The sequence below is a fragment of the Cherax quadricarinatus genome, chromosome 21 (genome assembly GCF_038502225.1).
Source record: "Cherax quadricarinatus isolate ZL_2023a chromosome 21, ASM3850222v1, whole genome shotgun sequence".
NCBI lineage: Eukaryota > Metazoa > Arthropoda > Malacostraca > Decapoda > Parastacidae > Cherax > Cherax quadricarinatus.
The window spans coordinates 17294500-17306702 of NC_091312.1; the positions used below are offsets into that span (position 1 = coordinate 17294500).

Here is a 12203-nt window from a genome sequence, read left to right on the forward strand (position 1 = left end):
ACGGCGGTAATGTGCTGGATCTGTTAATCTCGGGACCACAGTTCGAGCCTCCCGTTCACCTTTCTGTTTATTTATTAACGGTCGTTTTATGTCTATATATATATATATATATATATATATATATATATATATATATATATATATATATATATATATATATATATATATATGGTATAAACCTTGGTAATAAATACCGACAAGTTGGTTTAGAAAGGCACGTAAGCAAACACTATGACATATTTATTAGAAAACGTTTCGGTCCTGGGACCTTGATCACTTCTAACATACAGAGGTAGAAAGACATTATATTTATAGGCGGAGAATGAGGTGTGACGCACGTGACTTGAGGAATGTCATAAGAACATAAGAATGGGGGAACACTGTAGAAGGACTACTGGCCCATGCGAGGCAGTCCCTTATCAAAACAACCTCTGCCTATGAAGAGGACGGGTAGACGATGAAAACCTACCAACAAGGACGATCTTATACACTTTTATTCACACCAAGACACCCGCACTAAGAGAGAAGTCCTCATTGGCTTCTTCTTGAGAGCTCTTTGCATCTCCAGCCCGTTTTCTAGAAGAAGAATGCACTTACATAACACAAGCCTTTACACGTCTTCAGTTCCCATCTTTCTTCATCCGAGATTGCAGACTCAAGGCACAAGCTATCCTCAACAAACCGCCCATGGAACAGCCCCCTAAGCAGTTCATAGTTCTCTCATGTGGTGATGTTGCCACGAATACTCGCCGGGCACTTGCTATGAGTAACATCAACGTTTCCACCATAAACACATCATCTATCAAAGACCTCACTACGAAACGCAGCCCCACACCTCTAACTTCTACAGCAGGCGTCTACACTATCCCCTGTGGGTTCTGTCCCAAGAAATATGTAGGCGAGACAGGCAGAGATCTTGCAGTCCGCCTGAATGAGCATCGAAATGCCTCTAACAGAGACGATGTAAGGTACGCCTGTGTCCTCCACAGAGACTCCACGGGACATTTGATGAACTGGAATGAGGCACAACTCGTTCTCACCGAACCAGACCTCAGACGCCGACGGTGCCTAGAAGCCTCACTAATCGCCGTCACCGACACTATAGAACGCAACACTGGAAACTACAAAATTTCAAAAACATTGGCATTCATGATACTTAAGCAGCACCAACCCAACAACACAGGAGTCACATGATTTCATCGTCTACCCGTCCTCATCATAGGCAGAGGTTGTTTTGATAAGGACCTGCCTCGCATGGGCCAGTAGGCCTTCTACAGTGTTCCTCCATTCTTATGTTCTTATGAGATTCCTCAGGTCACGTGCGTCACACCTCACTCTCCGCCTATATATATAATGTCTTTCTACCTCTGTATGTTAGAAGTGATCAAGGTCCCAGGACCGAAACGTTTTCTAATAAATATGTCATAGTGTTTGCTTACGTGTCTTTCTAAACCATATATATATATATATATATATATATATATATATATATATATATATATATATATATATATATATATATATATATATATATATATATATATATATATTTACCAATAGGAATATTTTATTACATAATATGGTACAGAAGATTTAAGAGATACATTGTTGATATAAAGGTGGCATATAAGGTACATGTTTTTACGTGTGTATCACCGATTATAAGGCGAAAATCTCATCCAGCTCCTCAGAGCTGGGGCGTGTGCCCAAAATACAGCAGGCATTACCCCTTTGAACAGCCGCACTGAGCCGCTGGAACAGAAAACTAGCTGCCCTGGGATCCCTAGTTACCCAGATGAGTCTTTTTCCCAGCTCCTTAAGGAATTTCGATGCACTCTTTCCCCATGAGCCTATGGGAACAAACATATAATGATGGGCAAGTTCTCCATATTTTCTAGACTTATATATATATATATATATATATATATATATATATATATATATATATATATATATATATATATATATATATATATATATATATATATATATATATATATGTTAGGGATTCAAGTATTTTTGACCTATCAACAGGTTGCAGTTTAAATGACCCTCGTGCAGTTGTTAGTCTTTAAACCCCATATACCAACCAGTGTGAGTGTACGTGATCTTGACCTGCCCGTGACCTGTAACCAGAGGACCGGGTGCTTCCTAGTGGAAGTTGTGACGTTGGTTGATGTCACAATCTAAGAAGTGCCTTGAGGAGTTTCCATTGGAGATGCGCTTCAAGTTAGGCAATTTTATCAATAATGGGTTAGGAATTTTTGCTTGTTAAACTTAGCGGAAATTACTTACCGATATTACCACCACTACTACCACCACCATCACCACAACTACCACAACCACCACCACCAGTCTGGCTGCTCTGGTCAATTTAGTAAAGACATAAAGTACGATAAGATTTTGTTCGGGTTTTTAACCCAGGAAGTTAGCCACCCAGGATAACCCATGAAAGTCAGTGTTTCATCCAGGACTGTCTGTCTTATTTCCTTTGGGGTCCTTCAGTTTTGTCCCCCAGGATGCGACCCACACCAGTCGACTAACACCCAGGTACCTACTTACTAGGTGAACGGGGACAGTAGGTGTAAGGAAACACGTCCAATATTTCCTCCCGGCCTTGAAGGGAACCACTGACACTCACAATGTATGTGTGAGGCGAGAGCGTTGCCTATCAGGCATCTCCCTGCATTTATTGACCATATATACAAGTTTTCGGGTAACTCTCCTGGGTTCTACTAAAACTAAAAATCACCCGCCCGAACAGAGAGATAAACCGCAGCTATCACGCTAAAACACCATGTCCGGCGTGAACTTTAACAGCGTAGAACAGGTTTATCCGAAAGAGCTCACTCGTACACGCAGGCAGGGAAATGTACCTCCCTGCTCTGACTACTCTTCCTCAGAGTAGGGATATGCCTTAAATGATAGCAAGAGGCTCTTGTTCCAAGGTATTATAGCTATCCTTCTCCATAGATCAAACCTGATTACCTCCCCCACTCCTAAGCTGCTTTTACCAGTCATACGGATTTAGGGCATGACCGTGAATATGATAATATGTGAGCAGCCTTCAGTGAAGGGTGGCTACCCTGTGTCTTGGCGCGATGCTGACAGACGCTAGTCAATACAACATACACAAGAGGCTAGTTATACAACATATACGACTTGGATGACAGCCAATAAACTTACACTTAACACTGGCAAAACCTACTATATTATGTTTGGTAGCAGAGCAGGTGTTGCGCAACTTAAAATTAAGATCGACAACACTCTAATTGCTAGACATAATGAGGGCAAATTCCTTGGCCTATACCTCGACAACAACCTAAATTTCAGCACCCATATCCAACACATAACAAAAAAAGTATCCAAAACGGTGGGGATCCTCTCCAAGATACGATACTACGTGCCGCAAACTGCACTTCTCACACTATACCATTCACTTATATATCCATACCTCACCTATGCTATCTGTGCTTGGGGTTCAACTGCAGCAACATACATAAAGCCAATAATAACCCAACAAAAAGCTGCAGTAAGAATAATCACTAAATCCCATCCGTGGCAACACCCCCCCCCCTCTTCATAGATCTAGACTTATTGTTCAGAACATCCACACTTACTACTGTGCAATCTATATCTACAGGACCTTAAATTCCAATATTAACCTTGGCCTAAAATGCTTTCTTGATAGTTGTGACAGGATCCACAGCCATAACACCAGACACAAACATCTCTATGACATTCTCCGTGTCCGACGAAACCTTTACAAAAATTCAATGTATTTCAAAGGACCTAAAATCTGGAACACCCTACCTGAAAACTCTAGAACTGCAGACACATTCATCACTTTCAAAACTACAGTTAGAAAACATCTTATCTCCCTGATCCACCCCGACAACTAACTACATGATAACCACCTGGTGGTTCAAAATTACACTCACTCACCCACTGACTATAAACCCAGAAATACTAATCTTAATCTTAAAATAATAAATCCTAACTAGTCATAAGTTTGCCTATGATACTCCAATATAGACACTTTGTATTGTGCCAAAACAAAAGCATTCACATTGCTAAACTCACAAATTATGATGTAGTCACTTAGCCTTAATACCATAATCTGTAAGGATTTAATGTTAAGAATTAATCTAAGTCTGCTCGAAATGCCTAACCATGCTAGGTGTCCTAGTGGCCCCCTCTGTAATTAGTATTTTGTAACATGTAAATCACACAATACCCAAAACCTGTAAACCCCACATTGTAACCCTTATAGAGAATAAACTTGAATTGAATTGAATTGAATACAACATACACAAGAAGCTAGTTATACAACATACACAAGAGGTTAGTTATACAACATACACGAGTGGCTAATCATACAATTATACACTGGAATTCGTGCCATAACTGGAGAATGACTCATCTGATCGGCTTCAAACTTTTTAATGGTGGGGCTTTTTTAATGGAGTTTTTTTTAATGTAGGAGCCATTTTGACACTTTAAATCTAGAAATGGTATACTATTATTTTTCGTGTTAGTATTATTTTGTTTAGTTCTCCTCATTGACCTGTCTTGTTCACACTACTGACCTGTCTTGTTCACACTACTGACCTGTCTTGTTCACACTACTGACCTGTCTTGTTCACACTACTGACCTGTCTTGTTCACACTACTGACCTGTCTTGTTCACACTACTGACCTGTCTTGTTCACACTACTGACCTGTCTTGTTCACACTACTGACCTGTCTTGTTCACACTACTGACCTGTCTTGTTCACACTACTGACCTGTCTTGTTCACACTACTGACCTGTCTTGTTCACACTACTGACCTGTCTTGTTCACACTACTGACCTGTCTTGTTCACACTACTGACCTGTCTTGTTCACACTACTGACCTGTCTTGTTCACACTACTGACCTGTCTTGTTCACACTACTGACCTGTCTTGTTCACACTACTGACCTGTCTTGTTCACACTACTGACCTGTCTTGTTCACACTACTGACCTGTCTTGTTCACACTACTGACCTGTCTTGTTCACACTACTGACCTGTCTTGTTCACACTACTGACCTGTCTTGTTCACACTACTGACCTGTCTTGTTCACACTACTGACCTGTCTTGTTCACACTACTGACCTGTCTTGTTCACACTACTGACCTGTCTTGTTCACACTACTGACCTGTCTTGTTCACACCACTCACCTGTCTTGTTCACACTACTGACCTGTCTTGTTCACACTACTGACCTGTCTTGTTCACACTACTGACCTGTCTTGTTCACACTACTGACCTGTCTTGTTCACACTACTGACCTGTCTTGTTCACACCACTGACCTGTCTTGTTCACACTACTGACCTGTCTTGTTCACACTACTGACCTGTCTTGTTCACACTACTGACCTGTCTTGTTCACACTACTGACCTGTCTTGTTCACACTACTGACCTGTCTTGTTCACACTACTGACCTGTCTTGTTCACACCACTGACCTGTCTTGTTCACACTACTGACCTGTCTTGTTCACACCACTGACCTGTCTTGTTCACACCACTGACCTGTCTTGTTCACACCACTGACCTGTCTTGTTCACACTACTGACCTTCTTGTTCACACCACTGACCTGTCTTGTTCACACTACTGACCTGTCTTGTTCACACCACTGACCTGTCTTGTTCACACTACTGACCTGTCTTGTTCACACTACTGACCTGTCTTGTTCACACCACTGACCTGTCTTGTTCACACTATTGACCTGTCTTGTTCACACCACTGACCTGTCTTGTTCACACCACTGACCTGTCTTGTTCACACTACTGACCTGTCTTGTTCACACCACTGACCTGTCTTGTTCACACCACTGACCTGTCTTGTTCACACCACTGACCTGTCTTGTTCACACCACTTACCTGTCTTGTTCACACTACTGACCTGTCTTGTTCACACTACTGACCTGTCTTGTTCACACTACTGACCTGTCTTGTTCACACCAATGACCTGTCTTGTTCACACCACTGACCTGTCTTGTTCACATCACTGACCTGTCTTGTTCACACTACTGACCTGTCTTGTTCACACTACTGACCTGTCTTGTTCACACTACTGACCTGTCTTGTTCACACTACTGACCTGTCTTGTTCACACTACTGACCTGTCTTGTTCACACTACTGACCTGTCTTGTTCACACCACTGACCTGTCTTGTTCACATTACTGACCTGTCTTGTTCACACCACTGACCTATCTTGTTCACACTACTGACCTGTCTTGTTCACATTACTGACCTGTCTTGTTCACACCACTGGCCTGTCTTGTTCACACTACTGACCTGTCTTGTTCACATTACTGACCTGTCTTGTTCACACCACTCACCTGTCTTGTTCACACCACTGACCTGTCTTGTTCACACCACTGACCTGTCTTGTTCACACCACTGACCTGTCTTGTTCACACCACTGACCTGTCTTGTTCACACCACTGACTTGTCTTGTTCACACCACTGACCTGTCTTGTTCACACCACTGACCTGTCTTGTTCACACTACTGGCCTGTCTTGTTCATACCACTGACCTGCCTTGTTCACACCACTGGCCTATCTTGTTCACACCACTGACCTGCCTTGTTCACACCACTGACCTGCCTTGTTCACACCACTTACCTGCCTTGTTCACACCACTGACCTGCCTTGTTCACATCACTAACCTGCTTTGTTCACACCACTGACCTGTCTTGTTCACACCACTGATCTGCCTTGTTCACATCACTAACCTGCTTTGTTCACACCACTGACCTGTCTTGTTCACACCACTGATCTGTCTTGTTCACACCACTGACCTGTCTTGTTCACACCACTGACCTGTCTTGTTCACACCACTGACCTGCCTTGTTCACACCACTGACCTGTCTTGTTTACACTACTGACCTGTCTTGTTCACACCACTGACCTGTCTTGTTCACACCACTGACCTGCCTTGTTCACACCACTGACCTGTCTTGTTCACACCACTGACCCGCCTTGTTCGCACCACTGACCTGCCTTCTTCACACCACTGACCTGCCTTGTTCACACCACTGACCTGCCTTGTTCACACTACTGACCTGCCTTGTTCACACACCACTGACCTGTCTTGCTCACACCACTGACCTGTCTTGTTCACACTACTGACCTGCCTTGTTCACACACCACTGACCTGCCTTGTTCACACACCACTGACCTGCCTTGTTCACACACCACTGACCTGCCTTGTTCACACCACTGACCTATCTTTTTCACACCACTGACCTGTCTTGTTCACACCACTGACCTGTCTTGTTCACACTGACCCACATTGTTCACTCCGCTGACCTGTCTTGTTCACACACCACTGACCTATCTTGTTCACACCACTGACCTGACTTGTTCACACCACTGACCTGCCTTGTTCACACCACTGACCTACCTTGTTCACACTACTGGCCTGCCTTGTTCACACACCACTGACCTGACTTGTTCACACCACTGACCTGCCTTGTTCACACCACTGACCTGCCTTGTTCACACCACTGACCTGCCTTGTTCACACCACTGACCTACCTTGTTCACACCACTGACCTGCCTTGTTCACTGACCTGTCTTGTTCACACCACTGACCCGCCTTGTTCGTACCACTGACCTGCCTTGTTCACACCACTGACCTGCCTTGTTCACACCTGACCTGCCTTGTTCACACCCCTGACCTGTCTTGCTCACACCACTGACCTGTCTTGTTCACACTACTGACCTTCCTTTTTCACACACCACTGACCTGCCTTGTTCACACACCACTGACCTGCCTTGTTCACACACCACTGACCTGCCTTGTTCACACACCACTGACCTGTCTTGTTCACAGCACTGACCTGCCTTGTTCACACACCACTGACCTGTCTTGTTCACACCACTGACCCGCCTTGTTCGCACGCCACTGACCTGTCTTGTTCACACACCACTGACCTGCCTTGTTCACACACCACTGACCTGCCTTGTTCACACGCCACTGACCTGTCTTGTTCACACACCACTGACCTGCCTTGTTCACACACCACTGACCTGCCTTGTTCACACACCACTGACCTGTCTTGTTCACACACCACTGACCTGCCTTGTTCACACACCACTGACCTGCCTTGTTCACACACCACTGACCTGCCTTGTTCACACACCACTGACCTGCCTTGTTCACACACCACTGACCTGCCTTGTTCACACACCACTGACCTGCCTTGTTCACACACCACTGACCTGTCTTGTTCACACCACTGACCTACATTGACCTGCTGTTTATATTGTATCTCTTTTGTTCCAGATGAGGTTCCCGAATCAAAGATCAGCCGCTGGTGGTGAGTGTTCGTCTTGTGTGTTGAATGAGGATTCACCTGATTTGATGATCTGGTGATGATGTGGTCTGTGTAATTACCTGGAATTTACCTGAGTAGATTTCCGGGGGTCTCTTATTATTATTATTTTTTATTATCACACCGGCCGATTCCCACCAAGGCAGGGTGGCCCGAAAAAGAAAAACTTTCACCATCATTCACTCCATCACTGTCTTGCCAGAAGGGTGCTTCACACTACAGTTCCTAAACTGCAACACCAACACCCCTCCTTCAGAGTGCAGGCACTGTACTTCCCATCTCCAGGACTCAAGTCCGGCCTGCCGGTTTCCCTGAATCCCTTCATAAATGTTACTTTGCTCACACTCCAACAGCACGTCAAGTATTAAAAACCATTTGTCTCCATTCACTCCTATCAAACACGCTCACGCATGCCTGCTGGAAGTCCAAGCCCCTCGCACACAAAACCTCCTTTACCCCCTCCCTCCAACCCTTCCTAGGCCGACCCCTACCCCGCCTTCCTTCCACTACAGACTGATACACTCTTGAAGTCATTCTGTTTCGCTCCATTCTCTCTACATGTCCGAACCACCTCAACAACCCTTCCTCAGCCCTCTGGACAACAGTTTTGGTAATCCCGCACCTCCTCCTAACTTCCAAACTACGAATTCTCTGCATTATATTCACACCACACATTGCCCTCAGACATGACATCTCCACTGCCTCCAGCCTTCTCCTCGCTGCAACATTCATCACCCACGCTTCACACCCATATAAGAGCGTTGGTAAAACTATACTCTCATACTCTCTTATTATTATTATTATTATTATTATTATTATTATTATTATTATTATTATTACTTTCATTACGCTGACTAAAAGTTTGAAGCTGTGTATTTGCCAGTCAGTTTAAAATCTAACAATAAAATATACGATAGTCGTCAATATCACCTATACATTAGCAACAATACTCAGGAGAGGTGACCACTAAAAACAAAATTATAGACCAGAGGTACTAACATCAGACATCAGGGTCTTCGAAAGTGTTATATGAGACGACAAATTGCAGACGTAATGGAAAAGCATGACCAACACAACTCAAACCAGCGTGAATGATGGGCGGAAGAAGCATGATTCTCACAGCTGCCGAATTATTTCGACAAGATTATGGAAGCTTGGGAAAACCATCAAAATGCAGCTGTGGTCGTCCACAGGGATTTTGGGTTGCCATTTAGCAACTGGAATCATGAGGTGATAGCCCATAAAATAAGGTCAATTATGGGAAGTAGCCAAATAGATTTTCAATTTTCTAACTAACGTAACACAAAGAGTAGTTGTAAAAAAAAACAAAATCTAGCATAAGCATAGTGAAAAGCTGGGTACCCCAAGGCACGTTACTGGTGCCTTTTTTGTTTCTCTTCCTCATAGTAGACACAGATAAAACACTGGCATAGCTTGTATCATTGTTTGCGGATGATACGAAAATAGGCATGAAATTCACCTCGGTAGAAGACATGGAAAAAAATACAAGAGGATACCAGCAAAGTCTTCCAGTGGGTTTCAGAAAATGACATAATCTTCACTGGGGACAAATTGCAAGTGCTGAATTACGGAAGAAATGACGCGAAAAGCATCGGTATGCAAAACACAGGAGGACCACCTAACAGATCTGAAGAAACATGTGTCTTGGGCTTAATAATGTCAACTCACCCATCATTAAGGAAACACAATAACGCTAATGTTCTAAAACGTCAAAAAATAATGAGGTGGATAATAAGAATTTACAGATTAAAAGAAATACTGTCAATGGTGACGAAATTCAAGTCACTTTTGCTCTCTCGTTTAGACTATTGTTCAGTATTGACTGTTAATTAATGCATACTAGGTTGTTAACTGATGTCAACCAGGTTGTTAACTGATGTAGACCAGGTTGCTAACTGACGTATACTAGGCTGTTAATTTGATAATTGACTCTGGAGACTGAGTCAATTATCGGAGTCAACACTCGTGTTGTGTACACTCAGTTTATTCTGAGTCATTTCTCAGTTTTACGTTTTTACAATTGTTTTACATAGTAACATGTGTAAGTTACATTTGTAAAGAAGTTGTAAGTTACTCGAGAGTCATCTGCAAGAACATAGGAATGGAGGAGCACTGTTGCAGGCCTACCGGTCCACGTTAGGTAGGCCTACTAGTCCACGTTAGGTAGGCCTACTAGTCCACGTTAGGTAGGCCTACTAGTCCACGTTAGGTAGGCCTACTAGTCCACGTTAGGTAAGCCTACTAGTCCACGTTAGGCAGGCCTAACTGACTTACCCCAACTTAAGTGCCTCCTCAACCTTATGCTTAAGTTTTCCAAGAAAAATTTGTTCAACTCTTCTATAGCTGTTTTCTGTTTCCTCTCTAAATCTAAGTTAGTCCAACTTAAGTCCATTGTTGCGCGTCCTGCCTTGGTCATGTACCCACGTCCACACACGTCCACACACGACCATACACGTCCACACACACGTCCACACACACATCCACACACACGTCCACACACACGTCCACACACACGTCCACACACACGTCCACACACACGTCCACACACACGTCCACACACGTGTCCACACACGTGTCCACACACGTCCACACACGTCCACACACACACACACACACACACACACACACACACACACACACACACACACACACACACACACACACACACACACACACACACACACCTCTCTCTACTGGGATCGTCAACATTAGCTGTCAGTGAATTAAATGAAACTTTGTAAAGTAGACCTAGTGAGCCGCCCGTGACCTCTTTTATGGCCTCCACTGGGTCACTGGGACAGGCTCAGCAGCATCAATAACAACAGTAGCATTGACAACAGCAGCAATGACCTGAACAGCAACGACGAAAACAGAGACAGCAGCAGCAGTAACGACAAAGAGAAACAACGGCGGCAGAACGGCACCAACGACACAAATTTCACAGCAGCCGTAACAGCAGCCGACAGGAACAGCATGAGCATCAACAATAGTAGTAGCCCCAACAACTGCAACACCATCAACATCAACAAAGGTGGAGGTGGGTCACCTCAGGGGGGGAAGGGGGGCGGCCCTTTCGGGGGGGAGTAAGACAGAGGGAGGTGCCATCACACACACACACACACACGTCCCTAAATATCTGGTGTCGGTAAGCTATGCACTCACTTCCGTCGGTTCCGCTGAAGGCAGTGACAGCAGCTACGATGCGTTACGCACTCACGCACTCTAGCTGTATTACAGCACCCAAATATTACTGATAAAACACCCGGAAATTATGAATGTGTGTTGTGGTAGTGGCAGCAGCAACACAGGAGCCGCCCCGTGACTCACACCTCACTCAGCACACAAGCTTCAATGGCTCAAGTCTGAACGAAACATCGTTATTACCCCCCCCCCCCTCTCCCGACTGCGGGTTGTCTGTGTTGTTCCACCCACAGTAATGTCACCTTTTGTTTTCTTTTATTTACGTGATGAGGGATATTGTTACCCCAGCGTTATCACGCCTGACGCTTTTCAGCAGGTTTTTGGCTCGACTGATTTTTTTTTTTTTTGCGAAGCGTACGAGCACACGTGATCCCCTCGACTGCTTCTCACTCTCTCTCTCTCTCTCTCTCTCTCTCTCTCTCTCTCTCTCTCTCTCTCTCTCTCTCTTACACATTCACACACACAGGAGCTATGAATCTACCCCTGCAACCACATATAGATGAGTACATACACATTCATACACACACACACACACACACACACACACGCGCGCGCGCGCGCGCGATTCACGAAATCGTAATGACACGATTGCAAACAAACCATACCACGA

General features: G+C 44.3%; 1 protein-coding gene across 2 annotated transcripts in view; it reads left to right on the top strand.

The window, feature by feature from the left end:
• The window catches only part of LOC138853050 (uncharacterized), a 303768-nt gene that overhangs the window by 211839 nt on the left and 79726 nt on the right, over nt 1-12203 (top strand). For both annotated transcript variants that reach the window (XM_070087431.1, XM_070087432.1), the window contains one exon: nt 8323-8356. The gene's annotated coding sequence lies outside the window, so the exon portion shown is untranslated. The remainder of the gene's footprint in view (nt 1-8322; nt 8357-12203) is intronic.